The sequence below is a fragment of the Papaver somniferum genome, chromosome 11 (genome assembly GCF_003573695.1).
Source record: "Papaver somniferum cultivar HN1 chromosome 11, ASM357369v1, whole genome shotgun sequence".
NCBI lineage: Eukaryota > Viridiplantae > Streptophyta > Magnoliopsida > Ranunculales > Papaveraceae > Papaver > Papaver somniferum.
Window position 1 is genome coordinate 134,485,853 of NC_039368.1, and position 22,234 is coordinate 134,508,086.

At 33.1% G+C, this 22,234-nt stretch overlaps 1 long non-coding RNA gene across 1 annotated transcript; it reads right to left on the reverse strand.

The window, feature by feature from the left end:
- Positions 1-10,328: 10,328 nt before the first annotated feature.
- On the reverse strand, positions 10,329-11,602 carry LOC113322416. Its single transcript, XR_003347136.1, has 2 exons — positions 11,431-11,602; positions 10,329-10,635 (listed from the first exon to the last, which is right to left on the reverse strand). It is a non-coding gene; the product is annotated as an uncharacterized LOC113322416 (long non-coding RNA).
- Between the last annotated feature and the right edge of the window lie 10,632 nt (positions 11,603-22,234).

Here is a 22,234-nt window from a genome sequence, read left to right on the forward strand (position 1 = left end):
CCCCCACCTTAAGACAACTTAAATTCTTCATTCTCCCCATGGACTGATAGTCAATCACATAGCAGAGACAGACATGCATATGAAATGTAAATGTAAAAGCTATCATCTTCCTTTTCTCTTCTTTCCATAGTTACACATCCAGTCGTTTTCTTACAAAAAATTTCTTATCTCTATTTCTCTGCAAGAATCGAATACTATATATGTTGGTGTACATAGTTGTACACTTGTTGATTTCCAATGTGTACATAATTGTATACCAGTTGATTTTTATTGCTATGAGAATAGTATCATTTATAGAGGTATTAAGACGGAGAATTTGTTACTTGATCATGGGAATAGGGTATGTCCTTTTTGACAGTCCTTTCAGTTCTAAGTCTTGGTCTTTTTGGTAACAATCTTTAGCAATTGGTACTGCTAGTTACATTCTCAATTTTTAGTTTAAGTTACAACAAAATGGAGTTTTAGATAAGTGGATTTGGTTTACCACGAAGCTAGTTACTGACCTTCCTCGTATGACAGGGCCCAGGCCGTTGGTTGGCTGCCAATAAGGTCATTCCGGAAAAATACATTAGCGACTACTACAAAGACCAGCGAGGAAGTAGATGGAAAACCTGGTTCCAGTGCTTTGTATGTCAAGGTCAGCATGGATGGTGCCCCTTATCTGCGAAAGTTGGACTTGAGAACTTACTAAGAGTATTAGGAGCTATCTTTTTCTCTTGACAAGATGTTCAACTGCTTCATTATTGGTAAATTATTTTGTATTCCCGACTGCAAGAACCTTAAACCTAGTATTTAATTTTTGACACTTCAAAAGCCTTTGTTATCATGGATTGGTGATTTTTTTTCTGTATGCCTCTGGTCAATATGGGCCGCATGGGGCTCTGGGAGAGAAAGCAAGCATAGGGATTTTCTACATGGATCAGAATATGTTCTAGCATATGAGGATAAGGATGGCGATTGAAAGCAAGTGGGGGATGTGCCTTGGGATTAAGACTTTGTTTTCTGTTTGTTACTTCTTATGGTTGCTTTAGTTTTAATTTGAAGGGGGTGTCATGAATTCAATGTGAGCGTAGGCAAGACGTTTTAGTAGACATGTGTTCCCTGATACAAAGCAACACAAACTTTCTAGATTTGTTTCATTTTCAGTTGCCACAGCTTGAACAGTTGATTAATTAATCCAAATGAGGTGACTTAGGAATTTTATTGAGTTAGAGACTTGGTAATGTCTTGAAAGAAATGGTGTATAAAACAAAAACTCTGAATGTATGTTTGCACACAAAAACTTTTATTTTTGAGCTGTGGCATATGCTTAGTCCACTTTGTTCATTTTAAGTCTGGTCATAAAACTATCGTCAGCAGAAGCTCTAAAACCTTTACAGTAAAAAAAACAAGTTTATTAGTTGTGTGCACCCTATTCTACCATTTCTTTCCCAAGATTTATTTTAGGTGAGATTCGTTGTGTATGATTCCATTGCTTAAAATGACTTTCAGCCCAATTTTAACCCAAATCTAATTTTTTTATATATGGGAAGTGGAGTTCCAATCTCTTTCGATAAAAGTCACTGAATAGAGCTCCAACGACAGATAAGTTTTCTGATTTAGCATATGATGGGTTGGATTTTCAACGTGTACATAATTGTACACCTGTTGATTTTCAATGTGCACAAAGTTGTACACCTGTTGAGATTTTATTAGTATTCATTCAAATGTGGGATAATGCTACCGAGAACCTTAATATGAGCAATGTGACAGTTCATACTTCATACTTTATACGAGTATATATGTGTATTTTGAATACTGGATTTCTTAATAATCAGTACAAGTTGCGTTCCTAAGTTAATGTCTCAGAATGTTATTGCAGATGTGTGGCAGTAATTAACAAAATGAACCATGATGATGTCAGTGATGATGATTATGAGACAGGCGAGAGAAGATCTAATCTCTTCTTTCCACTTTTTTTTGTAGTTGGCATTTCGAGAAAAAAGATTCTTTTCAAGTACTTCAAATTTTCTGGTTTTGAGTCTGGATAACAATCGTGTTATTTTTATTGTGCAGGCTGAGGCTATGCAAGATTCAGAGATTCATAACATTCTATTCGATCTAGTCATGAGACAGGTATGTGAACCATCAATAGTTCACCTAACTGAAGTTACTCATCATTTGCTAGATTTGTACTTAACATGCTAGAGGATCTCAAGGGACTCGTATAGATTCACACATAGTTTATTGATATCAGAGCTTAGGCATCTGGATACTGATACATGCTAAGTGAGACAAAAAAATGTAGCACCTGATATTTTCTGAGATAGTGTTTTTATTGGCATAGGAGCTTGTTGTGGTGTGTTCATTGAGTATTTTATGTAAGGAAATACGTGAGCCAAAGTTGTTAGTGATTTTTAACGTGTACATAGTTGTACACATGTTTATTATCAATGTGTACATAGTTGTACACCTGTTTATTGTTAATGTGTACATAGTTGTACACATGATGATTATTAATAGTTTTTCTTGTTCAAGTTTAATTTCGCATAAAGGATTAGATTATGTTAATATCGCATTTCGGTAGTAACATGTAGTTGCAATTTCAGAAATAGGAACCAAGTGATGCTTCCAACCGTTGGGACATTTTAACTCATTTTTGAACCCAACAACTCTGAATAATAATCAGAGTTGATGTTGGTCTTTGTCAAAATGAGACAAAAATGTAGCACCTGATATTCTCTGAGATAATGTTTTCATTGACATATATAAGAGCTTGTTGTGGTGTGTTCATTGGAAGTGTACTTTATGTAAGGCAATACGTGAGTGAAACCTGTTAGTGTACATTATTGTACACCTGTTTTAATGTGTACATAATTGTACACTTGTTTATTGATAATGTGTACATAGTTGCACATATGATGTTTAATAATAGTTTTTATTGTTCAAGTTTAATTTTGCATAAAGTACCAGATTACGTTAACATCGACATTCAGTAGTAACATGTAGCTGCAATTTCAGAAATAGGGAACCAAGTGATGCTTTCAACTGTTAGGACATTTTAACTCATTTTTTGGTACGTATGATTTCTTAGTACATGAACATAAATCTGATATGTTATATGAACATAAATCACATTTTAAAAGGGTGATTGAATGGTTACCATATCTTGCTTCTTCGTAAGCTTTCTGTAGGAGCATGGCACATAATAGCTTGAGTTTAATTACAACTGTTTCATTTCATCTCCGTATATGCTTGAGCTTGCCTGATAATAAAATATTGCAGAACAATTATTCTCAGTTCTTGTTAGTTGTTGGTCTTGCCTAGAAAATGGTGTACTCTTTATCCAACATGTGTAGATAGTTGTATACATGATTATTGTTAATGTGTACATAGTTGTGCACATGTTGACTCTTTTTGATGCTGACCATAGTTTTTGAATTATGAAGCCCTTGACCTGACTTTAAATCTATGATTACGGTCGAAATTTGGACTTCAATCTTATACATTTGGGGTGACTTATGGGAAGACACAACCTGAATCTTGTTTTGTATATGTTCCTTTTCAATGGAATTTACAAAGAACATCTTAACGACATGTATGTAACTGCTTGGTTCTTTGTTATCTGTGCAAAGTGGTGCATACTCTTTTGTTTTAATACATCGTATTTGGATGCAGATGCGCATGTGGTGATAAAATCTACAATGTTTTCAACAATCAACTTCCTGCGGCTCTGGAAAATTTGATAAGAAACTCACGATGGCGAACGTATGAAAGATAATTACTGAAGCAGATGATTACCAATCACATCTTATCACCTCTGAACAAGTTTATCAATGTCTCATTGAATCTTCGTTAGTTTCTATTAGAGGTCATGCAGAATAGTTGATGCAATATGCATTGCTGAGGTAGTAGTTGATGCAATATGCATTACTTTAACTCAATGTCTATATTCCTTGTCAAACATGGTTGTACGCACTAGTGTAAATTAATATTTTTTTTAAATGAAAATTTTATAGTCATAAGGGTACTCTTTTTGTAGATTTCGGAAAGAGCTTTCCGAATATATAAAATTTTTAAATTTTGAATAAGCGGTTCGAAAGATAAATTATTTTTTAATAATTTATATACTAGTTAAAATTGCTGACATCATGTTTGGATTAAACTGCAAATATTTGGACTAAATTGTAATAAGGGTTATTAGTGTATTTTTACATATTTTGGACTAATTTGTACCTAGTTGACTGGGGACGGACTAAATCGTACAGTTGGACTGGTTTTTGGACTAAACCATATTTTTCCCTTAATTGAACAGGTTGTTGTGCTAGCCTACCAGCGAGCCTCATGAGTAACCTAGCCAAAGGAGCCGAAACATATGGAAGCTGAGATTGTGTCACAAGGGGGGAAAACTAACTCTACCTTCCATTTTGTGAATGAAACTTGGTCATGGGATTAAAGTATACCCGGTCAAAATATATCCAAACTCCCTACAATACGAGTACAGAAGTAACTAAAAGATTGTTCCCACAAATAATAAAGAATTCTAAGAGCATCTCCAATGGAATATGGGTCTCTAAAAATATTAAAGCCACCTAGGATTTTAGAAACTCTCAACAAAAAAAACCTCTCCAATGGTGGTTGGATATTAAAAATTTAATCTGATGTGGAAGTTTGAGTTTGGAAGAGAGTATGGGTTTTTAGAGACTCTCATCCATATCCACGTCATCACTATTTGTTTTTATTTTATTTACTAGGTATCACCGGGGCCTTACGGCCCCGGCTCAATCTCAGTTAACTCTTAAATGCATATAATTTATTCATTTGAAATAATATAAATTAGTTAATGTTAAATATTTTAAAAAGACTACAACTTAGCCAACTATATAACAAATAACTTATATCGTTCCAGGGTGCCCATAATTCTATAACATCAGTAAACACATAATTGCATTAGTACTAATAAATTATTAATCACTTGATCTAATTCATCAATATTTATCCCTTGTTAGCTTTAAAACCAATCATCTTTACTGAAGACCGAAATAAATAAATTAAAAGAACATGTGGAATTGTGGATCCATGTTGGCAACTATGAATTAGTTTAGTTTAGTATCTAATGGTGATAACAATGAAAGAGAAACAAATGAGACGACTTTTTTTTACCAAACATATTTCAATATACTAAGAGAATGATACATAACATAAGTCCTCAAATTCGGTAACTCCGTGAAAAATTAATTGCTCCTACTTTACTTCGAAAGTACAGTATGATAATTTTTTTAATAGAGAAATGTGGAATTGTTTTGCATATGATTGTGAGCCTAATCTGGTCAAGCTAAGGCGAGAATACAAAAATGACATGTAGTATAGTGCAGGGACTACAACAACATGACACTAATGCATTAATATGTTTAAGCTTCCAGTTTAGCTAAAAGAAATTGGTATATCATCATATTCAATTAGGAGCTTAAGCAGTATTCCAATTTATAACCAACTGTCATTGGTCAAAACAGACAAAATTGCTTAGAACGTCAACGATCTTCACACGTAATTGTTAATTTACTGAAATAACTGCTCTTTATGAGTTTATGATGCTCCATAATCATGAAAAAGCATATTGTAAGACTATTTATGATGCGGTAAGTTTTAAGAAACACATGCCAATAAAAAAAAATAATTAAGGTAATGTTGTTTCATTAAGCACATAAAATTTGTGCTTCATTTTTTTTTTAACAACAAATACATCTACACTAAAGGAATAAAAGGTATGTCATGAAATATATATCAATAGGAAAATATAATGCAATATTGTTTCTGCTTACCCGAAATATTGGTATACATGCTCCAAAAAAGATTGGTATAATTCCGTTTTCAAACATAAAGATTTCTATACATGCTTTCAGCGTATTATAGGACTATCATTGAACTGTTTTAGAGTTGGTGAGTTGTCATTTTTCTTACTCCTCTGTGTGTCTATCATGGCACCATTGTCTTCATACTTCATACACAACAAACCTGATGGTACCCTGCACAAACATCACCAAGTAAATTTAGCACAACGAAAAAGTTCATATGAAACTCAACATCGTCAATCATAACTAACGGATGGTTTAACATCAGTATCAAATGATAGCCTAACTCAGTTTGGCGATGCTTACACATTGACTAACAACTCTATTTTTTTCAACTGATAAATGGTACATGCCCTGCAAGTTATATGTAAACAACCATCTTTCTTTTTTGTACATGTAATTTATATTTACGGAGAAGTGAAAATTCACCCGTAGCTATCTCGGCCTTTTCCATCGTATTCCCTCGACATGGGAAGGGTAAGAGTAGCATGTAGTTTCTTATAAGAAGATATAGCTTTGTGATTCCACCATCGAATCTGATGGAAATGATAACTAATAATACTTTAAAAACTTCATAATTAAGTGAATAAATAAGAAAATGAGGTTTGGGTTTAACATTCCATCTAAACTGGTCTGGTGGTGGTGGTGATGACGTTGACAATGGCTAATATTTTTTAATTATATTTAGAAAAACTCGGTTAAAGCAACCACGACTTCTGGAAGATTGCTGGTGTCGATGGAGCTTTCTAGTATGTTGAGTGTTTATGCTAATAATTCTATCAATTTTGTTATACCTTCCAACAAAGGGAGAATAAACTCAAGAAACATAAACGAAATGAGACTGTAATATATTTACCACAAATTTGTTTGTACTACCAAAAAGCATTAAGACCATCATGTCAAGTCTCTCTAGCTATCATAAATAGTATCACTTCAGAGCTTGACAAAAGTTACTTCATTATACCATAGGCCTCACCTTTTTTCTCTAGGAAGTTGTTGATAACCAATATGGAATGGTCAACGAAATAAGAAGTTAAGTTCTACATGGATGCTAGAATTTTGACTGAAGAAAATATATTTCTTGTATCTTAGTTTGATATGAACGTCCAAACTAACCGATTATCAGAACTTTACATTTTATTCAGACCAATATATACATATGATAATGATGGATATTAAAAATAAAAAAGATCACTTAGTATTACTATTTCATGAACAACTATATAGTAAACCGTAGTTCACTTGATATTACATACCCGTATATTTTGCTGGTGTGTGGATAAGTACGTATAAGACCTGAATAACAAAGAAATTGATCACTCTCTATAAAACACCAATGTACCTCTAAAATTCAACTACGAACGAAAACTTCTAAGGTGGGTCACTCGTCATATGCTCAACCGCTAACGTGGAACCTCATTTAACTTATAGTAAATTTCACAAATTACAGTAAAAACATTACATATATCAATCTGAAACGGAATCTCCATTAACTTCAAGCATTACACATTTTAGTTAATAGATTTTCCTAAAAAGTAAAATAACTCTCGGAAGCATTACTATAAGTAGGTCAGACTTTACATAATTATTTCAAACTGACTGTGTACGACCATTACATACCCGCATGGAGAATACAATTAACATTTGTTGAAAAGTGGAAGAAAAAAAAACAGTAGAAAATGGAAAAATAAATGATGCACTTTACATTGCTTATATTTAGAAGCACACTAATTATTGTATAAAAAAGGACACAAAAGAAACTACATTTATTTAACACGTTTACCTTTACAGAGAAAAATCAGCAACCTCTTTTCGATACAGATATTTTCATTTTCCCTCTTCGTACCTCTGCCTTATTAATAGGTATGCTAATTAGTTTGACATATTGCGTCTTAAAACTTTCAGTGGGGGCCCACTTTAAATTCTATTAGGAGTGAACCCTTTCATAGGTACACCTTCATCGGAAAGGATGCGAGACTACATATGTTCCTTTGACAGCACTATTGTAGCCAACCAAAACAATAGGTAATTATGATGTGGGTGATTTGGAATACAAAATATATTATTTCTATTGAGTTTTATTGCTAGGTATCTTGGTTGAATCAACTGGATCCTAATCATGGCCATGTATATGAAAAAATTAAAATAATTTTTGATATTAAATTCGTGTAGCAATAAAACTATAATTCCAAACTGGATTCTAACGTAACGTCGTTACATCTCAGTCGTTATCTTTGTCTTAGATGCGCCTAACCCTGAGTTCAACCTATCCACATTTTTAACCCAAAATTTAGATGCATCCGACTGCTTTGGATATTTGATTAAAAATTTGGAAAATAAAACAATTTTTATGATAATAACATAGACTGAGATCTTAATTCTAAATAATCAGCAGATATTCTTTATGTTTTCTATAAAATCAATCAATGAAAAGCATCAAAAAAAAAAAAACTGGGACAAAAGCATAACCATTAATCTTTTTTATAGATGCAAATGTATCTAATAAAATCAAAATTTTCAGAATCTTTTATACCTAACACATGTTAGTATTATTGAAATAACATGATCAATCGCCAAACGATTAATCTATAATAATCAGAAAGTTATGATTGAACAACATATACCTCATAAATATTTTTTTTAGCATTTTCCAACCCACAGATGCCCCATCATGAAACATTAGGCACATTCACATCCTAAAAAAAATACATATATATCATCGCTCACAATCAGTACTTTTATTATCTCATAAGACAGAAACAATATACATTGTAACCTATGAATTTGAAATAATCATCCGCAAACATTGACCAATTTGATAACATTTTCTGAGATCCATATTTTCAAACAATAACCATCTCCAAGCCACATGAAACTTAGAAGTCCAGATAGTAAAACAGATGGTAATATGTTAGCACGAAGAAACTACAATGATATGGAAGAAAAAAACAGTTCTCTAATCTAGATTATTTCCTTTTAGCTTCTTCCGCATAAATTCATTATGACCATCTACTAAATCTCATCGCACCTGTCGATTAAGGTATAACCCACACACAAATAAACCTTAATTCTAATTAATCAAAATAAGTTCGAATAATTTTAACAATTGGAAATTTGAAATCATTGGATATCTGCTACAAAGATCAAATTGTATCTAAGAAAACAACCATATCGTTCTGTTTAGACGGAATCTTAGAAACCGGAACTGAATCAAACATAATGATAATTGAGAAGGGCCTCAAGAGTCTCTTAATGGGTGACATAGCTTGAATATAAGGTAATTTAAAGGGGACTCCACAAATTCAAATCAAACAATTACATTAATATATGATAAGAAAGCAAAGAAAATTAAAAAAAAAAGTACAGGATAAAACAACATGCTAGGTGAAGTTACTTTCTCAGTCGACTAACTTGAATCGCTAGATTTAAAGCTAGCCATTAAATTTTAAACAATAATTTGGAGTGTAGAATCAATATTTTAGAGCAACTCTCATTGACCGGCCAACATGAACTGCTTAGTTTATGTGGAGTTGGCTGTTTGGCTGGAACTCCCAATATTGCGTTGAAGATTTTTTATACATTTTGGCGTTATTGTGTCAATCAATGGTCATTTGAATATGACTCAAAATAATATAACCTTTTTTTTCTTCTTCCTCTATAAGTTTGGCAAAAAAATAGATGTCAATTAAGATGTTAGGTTAGATACTGTTACAGTCGTAACCGAGACTCAGTCTAAATCAGTGAGAAAGAAGAAAAGAAAAACTATCTTTTAGCACTTCTTTTTCTTTTTGAACATAAAAGACCATGAGGATCAAGCAAGTAAAATATTATTGGTTGCGGAGGTAATAAAGCATTTAATATTATGTAGTTCAAAATAATTACTACAAAAGTACCATTCATTTATAAGACATCATATTTATCCATTATTGTACCTCTCGAGAGATTGGCTCCTTAACTGCATTCTTGAAAATTTGAATGCCAATCCTTGTTATTCTCTCCACATACATCAGATCAGGTATCTTCGTTGGGACAACTTTTTCCTTATAAATGACTCATAATTAAATAGATTTTCTTCCTAAAGGAAAACACATTTTAACAATAGCATATTTATAGAGCAAGACATTATTCAGATCTTAGTCCAAAATTTCTACCATTTGCATCCACACCAAATCTACAAAGTGTTCCCAAACTCTTGTAGGACCAAGCAATTGCTACTTCCCAGAGCTGAATGTACATGTCCCTCTCAAAGAAAAATAAAGGAATTGCTAAAGCGAGTGGAAATGTAATACACCAAATTCCAAATGTAAATTTAACTTTGTGTTACCTGCGACCCAATATCATGTAGTTGAGTGTTGAGGATGGTTTCCTCGGCACAATGTATTAATTCGTTGCGAGTTCAGCAAATTTTTCTAAAAAATACCATATTACGACATAGCTTCAGCAGAACTTCCTGATGCCACTGGCTTCTCAACTATTGATGTGAATTATCTGGAACAATAAAAAGCCACAGTTGTTGAAGGCATAAGAGTGGCTTGTAAACCTTGATAATATATACCGCCAAGTGCAGATTGAAGCTATAGGTTAATACAATGAAATAAACATAACAACCAAACACTGGCACTCACAATCAAACAATCCATAAGCGGGAGAGATGTGATGGGAATTGTAAACATAACCTCAGCTTAATTCCTTTCCAGCTCAATTAGAGAACCGAGTCTTGACTCTATAAAAAAATGGAGGAATGGAAAAAATCTTGACCGGTTATTCTCCCAAGTCCCAGGATATCCTTGTGGAATTCTCTACCCTGCAGACATGAATATCATTGCTTTGAAAGACGTCACAAAGAATTTGAAATAGCTTGTTCCATTTAGATGCTTCCTAAGTACCACGATGAAATATTACACCCCTCTTAATTCATGTGTTGCACTATGTAACGATGAGATAATATTGTCAATGGAAGCATGTGAGGTTTAAGCCTACTCAAATAACAATGCCATCTGTGGGAGTCGAACCCACAACTACGTGGTTAAGAACCATGTGCCCTTCCATTTGAGCTAAGACATCAATTACAGTGGTCACATGAGTGAACTGTGTGTTACTGTGCTAACATACAATTATTTACAGTAAGCAATAAGGCAATTTGTAAAAAGGATCAGAGATATTCTAAAGAAAGAAACACAGAACAACATTATATGGATGAAGCTGCATTTACACGGTCATTTATTTCCTTTGTTTTAATAGACTCCTACTTTACCAATCCCGACCCTGTTCTGTTCAGAAGGAATCAAAGTTTATTATTTCATGGACAATTATGGATCACAGTGATTACGTAATTGATGATTCAAAGATAATAATCATACAAACAAACTTTATTAACAATTGAAATTGATTTTTTCTTTTAGTATTTTTTTCTCTAGTAATAGTACTTATATTTTTGTAGATACCATATTATTCAACCATGGGCATTACCAAGATCCAAATTAAGAAAATTGAGATCTAAACAAGGGATATTAAAAAAAAAACAGCAACAACCAAAGAGAATTGAAAGAAAATATTTATAAGACATGAATTGAAGAAAATAGATTTGGGAAACAAATACCTGCAGAAATCAAGCCACTGCCTAAAAGTCATGAGTTTATCGTTCTCATCCTTCCACTTATTAACAACCACACTTATAGAGACATGAACATCCACCTGGCATAGGGTACATATGATTCCCCTTTGCACATGATCTTTACAGGTAAAAGTTTCTTATATGATGTATAGAAGGATACCTGGAATAGCTGCTGATTGGAGGTCAAAAGAAGTAAAATTCCAATCCCTTCAAAGGCCTATTCCACGTGCCTCTGATAGGGTTTCCCAGAGTCCTTTGCATTTCCAAAGGAACTTGTCTGCATCCTTAAAGATGTTCTACCCGGTGGCTCCAAAGTGAACTAAGTAATTAGACTATCGAACTACATGAAAGAAATAATTATATAAAACTATTTAGCATGCATCAAAAAAAAGTTACACCCATAATTTAGTAGAACTAATGATGTACCATATTATATAACATTTCAAGATTCCGATAACTAAAAAAAACTGAACACGATTTAAGATGGTAGGTCACAGGCAACCAACTAAGCAAAGTATTTTACCACAACAGAAGATAAACATGTTTTACTATTACAGTGCAAGCCCCAACAGCAAAAATAATCAACAGCAAAAAGATATACCTGTTTTACTATTGTATATTGTTGGTACCAAGCCCTCGAAACTATGACAAAACTTGTTGAAAAAGCTTCATATGACATCAAAGAGGTTCCTAAAAAGATCATTCACCAGATATGGACTATCTACGAAGAGCGTTGCAAGCTGTTCTCCGGTAACCTAATTGACAAAGCAATGTTACCCGTGGACCTCAGGATTCAAGAACACGCACCCACAAAAAAAAATAATAAAAAAAAATAAAAGTTAGAAGCTTAATTGTGAGAATACAAATACTGAAATACATGTCGATCAAGGTCAGAGACATGAACAGACCTAGTAACGTCATCTCGTTCCACCACTCTCTAACTCCGAATTTTGATCTTGAATTCCAGCTGTTAAAGCATAGTTCTCATTCTCAATTGCTTTTGCAGGTTCCAACTGAAAGCAACGATGAACTTAGAGATTCATGTTTTCTATGGTAAGCAAGTTAATCTTAGAGATTCCTATTCTAGAACAGTTCATAAGTTGTACAAATAAAATAATAGTCCTTCCGTTACCTGAATCGCATCTACAATTGCTTTTGCAGGTTTCAAATGAAAAAAAGAAGACGAAACAGTGGACTTCGAGATTCTCGGATTCTATGATAAGCAAGTTAATCTTAGATATATCTGTACCAAAACAGTTCATAAGTTAAACACATAAAATAATAACCCCTCCCCTACCTGAATTTCATGTACAATAGTCTCAGCATCCGTAATACCCGCAACAAAAACATCATCAACTTCTCCAATTTTCTATTTTCTGTCTTCTATTCTCATTAAATAACCCCTTTCGACCAACTAAGAAGTCCCCTAATTTCAGTTATTTATACACGATTTTCCTTGCATTAATCATCCATTAGATAACCAAATCAAGAAGAAAATCGCACACCAAATTGATAGGGTACCACAATGACATCACTTAGAGGTTACTTAAGTGGCTGCCACTTACGCATGCCTATGTGGATTAGTTGAGTCAAGTCCAAGACACCAAAATTAGTCATCTACTGAGACATATTGTTTCTATGGTATTAAAAGTGATAGTGGTGGTTTTAAATGAGGCTTCAAACTGCCTGTAATCCCCACCATCAAAGTTATCTAGTTTATGAATATCCAACAACGTAGTTTCGCGTAGACATACGTTAGAGAAACTCAGCGAGTACTTTCTCTTCATGTTCAAGTCACTCTTACATTACTCATATTTGAGTAAAATAAATCAGAAAGATAACTTACATGCAAGGATCTTATAGTTGGTTCAACAAAATCATGCTGAGGCACTCATCTAGGCAGAAACTATTAAAGAAATCCCTACGTACTCTGGATCAGCTCATAGTGAATCTTATAGTTGGCCCAATTTGAATCACTGACTAACAATATATCGGAATGCATAAAAGCATTTGGGACAAGAAACAATCAAGAAAATGCACAGAGAAAGGAAAATGAACGAAACATATGAGGCTGGAGTTATAGAGTTATGACTAAAGAATGATTCACCAAGACAAATAGCGGCACCTGCACCTGGATAAGGCCTGAAACTAAGAACTTTGCCAAAAAGCTTAGATGTCAGGTTTCTCCTACAGCAACAACGGATGTGATCTTGACGCTGAGAGGACTATCCTAGTGAAAGAGTTTTTGAACCTGAACTTGTTGATAGCAACACTTTAGTTCTTCTTTCAAATCGTGCGCGTGAACCTGTTAGCAAATGAACAAATGAACCAACTCGTGTTTTGTTATATGGGCCTATGGGATTTTTCACACAAACACTGCTAAATCGTATAATCACACAGAATAGGCAACAAATCTATATATATAAATAGATTTCAGTACAAGAAAATTAAGAGTTTGTTTGTAACTAAACATACCTCTTGCAACAAATTTTAAAACTTCTAACCAAGGTTCCCTCTGAGCTTCCAGTAGCAAGCAACTGCTCATTTTGTGTTATTGACCAACACTCAAATGATTAAGCTTTTACTGAAGCAAAAAAAAAGGTGTTAACACATCAAACGATGAGTGTGGATCAGCAAGAACGGTCAATCTTTCAACCACAAAGCTGACCACAACTGAGTTGATGTAAATATATAGAACTAAAGAGGTTTTTCACAATACAACAACACAGCTCTTCCATTTTTTTTAACTACAAACTATTGTGTTTGAAGAAATTTCTATTATGTTTTTCTTTTAGTTTATGCTATGGCACAACTTGCAGAACAGAAGCATACTTTGAGCGTTAAATTTCAGTTTCACAATAACTGATATTAATAGGCAATGTCGTAAAACACCAATAAGCTAAAAGACAACTTCTATGGTTCTATCCACACTCAAAAAGTATTGCATTTCATATGCCTGTAAATGAAGAAAAAAGAAAAATCATACAAATACAAATATGAATGCATGTTGTTGATCTCCTTGTTGATCCTCCGTAGTAACTAAAGTTGAAAATACTAATGTTTTGGTGGTTCATATGAAATATTGTAGCTGTTGATCCTCCTCTATAGCAAGCAACTGAAGCTGAAAATACTAATTAAACCTCCCAGAATTCAAACCTAAACAACTCCAGGGTATCATTTCAGCCCCATGGCCCTTTTTCAATCCCGCTCCAACTTTTCCCACTTTGACAGCTTAATCATCATTCCACAAAAATACTAATTGTAATCCTTGGGTGGAGTTGTATACCATCTAAATTGTGAACAAAACCCTATATTTTGCTGCGTTATTTAATAGATAAAACAAATTAAGGATAAGGAAGCACTTACCACGTGTAACCCTTCTAATAGTGAAGACTGATCTCGCAGATTGTCACAGAATGCAGCATACTTCAGTGAGAAACCTTTAAGGGTGGTGATACCTTCTGAATGAACATAAGCAGTCCTTAAATAAACAGAGGAGTGGTGAATTTAATCCCACATTCAAACCATCCTTGGGACTGAAGAACCATGCTGGAATTTTTGGATAGCCTTCCTCGAGAAGTTCTGCATAAGCCTGCACGTATGAAATACACATCATAAGCACGGAATAATAATCCTTTCCCCTAGATAGTAATAATAAGACTGTCCACCATCTCACGACTCAATAGTAATAGATATATCGAAACATTCATAAACAGGCTCAAGAATTGGATCCTAACACAAAAAATACAGCACATTTTCAACCAAGATTCTGACAGGATTCTTAAACAAAAAGGTTTCAAACACTTGAAAGCAGGACTTGAGTAAATATCCTGCTGAACCTGCTTCAAAAAAAAAAAAAAAAACCTGCAGAGCTTATTAAAATTGCACTGAACGGTGACAATTTTAGTGTAAATGTTGTCATGGGTACCACATAAAAGCATAAATCAGATTGAAAATATACTCACAATAGGTTTTCAATTCACTACTGCGTGTGAAAAGCCATGAAATTTGGAGTATAATCAACAATACAAATGGGGACAGAAAATGGTACTGTCACACCATTACATGTCCAAAATAAGAAGATCATTGGACGTTTCAAATCTCTCTAAGCAAGAACACGTGTGAAATAGAAGTTAAGCTATTATTTTAGATACCATGACATGCCTAAATTGTGCTATCCATACTTGTTTAGATGAATGGGGTTTCTAGCTGCACATCTCTTCTTCTTTTTTTTCTTTTTTTTTCTGAAGGACTGTACATCTCCTCTTAATTTCACCTTAACTTTGATTTATATTTTTGTTTCAGATCATTGGATGGATCCCAAATGAAATTTGCACACCTAGATGCTAGTTAAACATCAACCAAAATCAGAACATAAATAATAACAAAAAATACTAATTAAAAGTCTGACCTGCATCTTTTTGCTCCAAAAATTCAGAACCAAAAAAAAAAAAAAAAAAGTTGTACGCCTGTAAATGGTGTTTTCCTTCTTTATGCCCATATCTCAATCGCCTCCGGACACTTTTAAGTTTACTGATCAGGATTTGTGGGTTTCAATCTCTCAGCATTTGAATTTACTGCCCGAAGTTTCAATGTTCTCCCTTTGCTGTTGATGCTGCTATTTTGTGCCCACATCCTGGGAATTGATACATCAAACACAAAGGAAGTCTGGATTTGGATTCAAATATTGATTCCGAAAAATCAAAGATTGAAACAGCAGGATTATCCATGCTCGCAGGGCACAACAATACCAGATGAGAAGTCTGCGTTGGTAGTTTACGATGGAAACCAGCAGAAAAAGTGGGGGGCCTGTGTCAAATTCTACACGCGAAAGAAACGTATCAAGTCATTGTTAGAGCTGACATAACATGTCATGCCTAGAGGCAACAAACTAATCAATGCAATATATGGCTAGTAGAATGTAAAGTTCATAAATTAGTTATAACTTATAAAGGAAGATTTTGGTGTTCTTTTGTGAAGTCTCAGTTATGGCATATAGAAGGAGGTGGAGATTATTTTTGTTTAGTATAAAATGAAAATTGGTTATAGGATTAAAGTACACCCACTCGAAATATTTCCAAGATCCCTATATAAGGATCGTTCCACAAAGAACATTGAATTCTTGTTTGTTGTTGAATTCTCGAGTCACGAGGGGGGTTTTGTTAAATTATTTAAACAAAATTAATCTAATTGAACTAAAAAAAGAAATATTTACGGACAAGCAAAATTTGGGAAATAATTTCATCTTCCATTACCTAACATGTTCATAAATCCATTAGAGTTAACACACGTTTTCTCTCATACCAAGAGCCGCAGAGTACCTCATCGCAAGTATACTAATAGTAAAACACCAAGGTGATCAAAATTTGGAGTACAAAAATTCCTTTCAAATGTTGGGATCTATTAGAACTCCATATTAAACAAAATTGATATAAAAATCCCAAATTTTTAAAAATTGATGCAAAAACACCAAACAAAGTTGGTTTCATCAAATTCTATAATGAGACCAAATTTGGTTTCAACTTATTTTTGTCTATTTTTTTTTATCATAAAACCAAAGATTTTAATGATGAAACAATAAGTTTATGATGAAACCAAATTTTGGTGGTACTGTTTCCGGTTAGCGGTGGTGTTGATTGGTGGTGGTGCTTTTTATGGTGATGATAGTGCTAGTATTTGTTGGTGGATGTGGTGTTGGTTGCTAGTAGTGGTAATTAGTGGTGGCAAAAACATCTTAGGGATTTTTGTGTTACTTTTGTTATTTGAGGTTTTTGTGTTACCTTTGTTTTAATGGGTTTTTTGTGGATGGATAGTGACATCTTTGGAATTATAACTCGCGGACCGATATGTTAATTCCGAATCATCTAATCTAACGGCTAGCACAACTAAGTTTAACCTTCTAAAATCCGTGAAATAAACTAACCAGCCAGATTGTTTCACATATTTAAACCTCAACTTACATCTGCAACCAATAAAAGAATTAGTTATTCATGGTTTTTAAAAACCCATGAAAAGATACAAAAAGAATAGAAAAAAAGAGTATCCTAGTTCCTGTAAACCAAAATCTCCCTTTGGTAATTTGTATAGAAAGTTGTGTCTAAGCTCCCCTTTATATAGGTTTTTTAACCTCCTTTTAATCTAATTAAACTAAAAAAAATTTAAAAATTGATACAAAAACCCCAAACAAAGTTGGTTTCATCAAATCTATAATGAAACCAAATTTGGTTTCAACTTATTTTTGTCTATTTTTTTTTTATCATAAAACCAAAGATTTTAATGATGAAACAAAATTTAAGTGGTACTGTTTCTGGTTAGTGGTGGCGCTTTTTATGGTGATGGTAGTGCTAGTATTTGTTGGTGGATGTGGTGTTGGTTGCTAGTAGTGGTAGTTAGTGGTGGCAAAAACATCTTAGGGATTTTTGTGTTACTTTTGTCATTTGAGGTTTTTGTGTTACCTTTGTTTTAATGGGTTTTTTTGTGGATGGATAGTGACATCTTTGGGATTATAACTCGCGGACCGATATGTTAATTCCGAATCATCTAATCTAACGGCTAGCGCAACTAAGTTTAACCTTCCAAAATCCGTGAAATAAACTAACCGGCCAGATTGCTTCACATATTTAAACCTCAACTTACATCTGCAACCAATAAAAGAATTAGTTATTCATGATTTTTAAAAACCCATGGAAAGATACAAAAAGAATAGAAAAAAGAGTATCCTAGTTCCTGTAAACCAAAATCTCCCTTGGATATTTTGTATAGAAAGTTGTGTCTAAGCTCTTCTTTATATAGGTTTTTTAACCTCCTTTTAATCTATATAAACTAAAAAAATTTAAAAAATTAATACAAAAACCCCAAACAAAGTTGGTTTCATCAAATTCTATAATGAAACCAAATTTGGTTTCAACTTATTTTTGTCTATTTTTTTTTATCATAAAACCAAAGATTTTAATGATGAAACAATAAGTTTATGATGAAACAAAATTTTGGTGGTACTGTTTCTGGTTAGTGGTGGTGTTGATTGGTGGTGGTGCTTTTTATGGTGATGGTAGTGCTAGTATTTGTTGGTGGATGTGGTGTTGGAAGCTAGTAGTGGTAGTTAGTGGTGGCAAAAACATCTTAGGGATTTTTGTGTTACTTTTGTCATTTGAGGTTTTTGTGTTACCTTTGTTTTAATGGGTTTTTTGTGGATGGATAGTGACATCTTTGGGATTATAACTCGCGGACCGATATGTTAATTCCGAATCATCTAATCTAACGGATAGCGCAACTAAGTTTAACCTTCTAAAATCCGTGAAATAAACTAACCAGCCAGATTGCTTCACATGTTTAAACCTCAACTTACATCTGCAACCAATAAAAGAATTAGTTATTCATGATTTTTAAAAACCCATGGAAAGATACAAAAAAAATAGAAAAAAAGAGTATCCTAGTTCTTGTAAACCAAAATCTCCCTTAGGTATTTTGTATAGAAAGTTGTGTCTAAGCTCCTCTTTATATAGGTTTTTTAACCTCCTTTTAATCTAAATAAACTAAAAAAATTTAAAAAATTGATACAAAAACCCCAAACAAAGTTGGTTTCATCAAATTATATAATGAAACCAAATTTGGTTTCAACTTATTTTTGTCTATTTTTTTTATCATTAAACCAAAGATTTTAATGATGAAACAATAAGTTTTTGATGAAACCGAATTTTGGTGGTACTGTTTCTGGTTAGTGGTGGTGTTGATTGGTGGTGGTGCTTTTTATGGTGATGATAGTGCTAGTATTTGTTGGTGGATGTGGTGTTGGAAGCTAGTAGTGGTAGTTAGTGGTGGCAAAAACATCTTAGGGATTTTTGTGTTACTTTTGTCATTTGAGGTTTTTGTGTTACCTTTGTTTTAATGGGTTTTTTGTGGATGGATAGTGACATCTTTGGGATTATAACTCGCGGACCGATATGTTAATTCCGAATCATCTAATCTAACGGCTAGCGCAACTAAGTTTAACCTTCTAAAATCCGTGAAATAAACTAACCAGCCAGATTGCTTCACATGTTTAAACCTCAACTTACATCTGCAACCAATAAAAGAATTAGTTATTCATGATTTTTAAAAAACCCATGGAAAGATACAAAAAGAATAGAGAAAAAGAGTATCCTAGTTCTTGTAAACCAAAATCTCCCTTAGGTATTTTGTATAGAAAGTTGTGTCTAAGCTCCTCTTAATATAGGTTTTTTAACCTCCTTTTAATCTAAATAAACTAAAAAAATTTAAAAAATTGATACAAAAACCCCAAAAAAAGTTGGTTTCATCAAATTATATAATGAAACCAAATTTGGTTTCAACTTATTTTTGTCTATTTTTTTTATCATTAAACCAAAGATTTTAATGATGAAACAATAAGTTTTTGATGAAACCAAATTTTGGTGGTACTGTTTCTGGTTAGTGGTGGTGTTGATTGGTGGTGGTGCTTTTTATGGTGATGATAGTGCTAGTATTTGTTGGTGGATGTGGTGTTGGAAGCTAGTAGTGGTAGTTAGTGGTGGCAAAAACATCTTAGGGATTTTTGTGTTACTTTTGTCATTTGAGGTTTTTGTGTTACCTTTGTTTTAATGGGTTTTTTGTGGATGGATAGTGACATCTTTGGGATTATAACTCGCGGACCGATATGTTAATTCCGAATCATCTAATCTAACAGCTAGCGCAACTAAGTTTAACCTTCTAAAATCCGTGAAATAAACTAACCAGCCAGATTGCTTCACATATTTAAACCTCAACTTACATCTGCAACCAATAAAAGAATTAGTTATTCATGATTTTTAAAAACCCATGGAAAGATACAAAAAAAATAGAAAAAAAGAGTATCCTAGTTCCTGTAAACCAAAATCTCCCTTCGGTATTTTGTATAGAAAGTTGTGTCTAAGCTCCCCTTTATATAGGTTTTTTAACCTCATTTTAATCTAAATAAACTAAAAAAATTTAAAAAATTGATACAAAAACCCAAACAAAGTTGGTTTCATCAAATTCTATAATGAAACCAAATTTGGTTTCAACTTATTTTTGTCTATTTTTTTTTATCATAAAACCGAAGATTTTAATGATGAAACAATAAGTTTTTGATGAAACCAAATTTTGGTGGTACTGTTTCTGGTTAGCGGTGGTGTTGATTGGTGGTGGTGCTTTTTATGGTGATGATAGTGCTAGTATTTGTTGGTGGATGTGGTGTTGGTTGCTAGTAGTGGTAATTAGTGGTGGCAAAAACATCTTAGGGATTTTTGTGTTACTTTTGTTATTTGAGGTTTTTGTGTTACCTTTGTTTTAATGGGTTTTTTGTGGATGGATAGTGACATCTTTGGGATTATAAATCGCGGACCGATATGTTAATTCCGAATCATCTAATCTAAAGGCTAGCGCAACTAAGTTTAACCTTCTAAAATCCGTGAAATAAACTAACCAGCCAGATTGCTTCACATATTTAAACCTCAACTTACATCTGCAACCAATAAAAGAATTAGTTATTCATGATTTTTAAAAACCCATGGAAAGATACAAAAAGAATAGAAAAAAAGAGTATCCTAGTTCCTGTAAACCAAAATCTCCCTTCGGTATTTTGTATAGAAAGTTGTGTCTAAGCTCCCCTTTATATAGGTTTTTTAACCTCCTTTTAATCTAATTAAACTAAAAAAAATTTAAAAATTGATACAAAAACCCAAACAAAGTTGGTTTCATCAAATTCTATAATGAAACTAAATTTGGTTTCAACTTATTTTTGTCTATTTTTTTTTATCATAAAACCAAAGATTTTAATGATGAAACAATAAGTTTATGATGAAACCGAATTTTGGTGGTACTGTTTCTGATTAGTGATGGTGTTGATTGGTGGTGGTGCTTCTTATGGTGATGATAGTGCTAGTATTTGTTGGTGGATGTGGTGTTGGTTGCTAGTAGTGGTAGTTAGTGGTGGCAAAAACATCTTAGGGATTTTTGTGTTACTTTTGTCATTTGAGGTTTTTGTGTTACCTTTGTTTTAATGGGTTTTTTATGGATGGATAGTGACATCTTTGGGATTATAACTCGCGGAACGATATGTTAATTCCGAATCATCTAATCTAACGGCTAGCGTAACTAAGTTTAACCTTCTAAAATCTGTGAAATAAACTAACCAGCCAGATTGCTTCACATATTTAAACCTCAACTTACATCTGCAACCAATAAAAGAATTAGTTATTCATGATTTTTAAAAACCCATGGAAAGATACAAAAAGAATAGAAAAAAAGAGTATCCTAGTTCCTGTAAACCAAAGTCTCCCTTCGGTATTTTGTATAGAAAGTTTTGTCTAAGCTCCCCTTTATATAGGTTTTTTAACCTCCTTTTAATCTAATTAAACTAAAAAAAAATTAAAAATTGATACAAAAACCCCAAACAAAGTTGGTTTCATCAAATTCTATAATGAAACCAAATTTGGTTTCAACTTATTTTTGTCTATTTTTTTTTATCATAAAACCAATGATTTTAATGATGAAACAATAAGTGTATGATGAAACCAAATTTTGGTGGTACTGTTTCTGGTTAGTGGTGGTGTTGATTGGTAGTGGTGCTTTTTATGGTGATGATAGTGCTAGTATTTGTTGGTGGATGTGGTATTGGTTTGCTAGTAGTGGTAGTTAGTGGTGGCAAAAACACCTTTGGGATATTTATGTTACTTTTTTTATTTGAGGTTTTTAATAGCATAGTCCTGTGAGTGTGTACTGTCCGTGTACAAGTCATGTAATAGTCGTGTGCTATGCACGTGTGAGGTTACGAGTG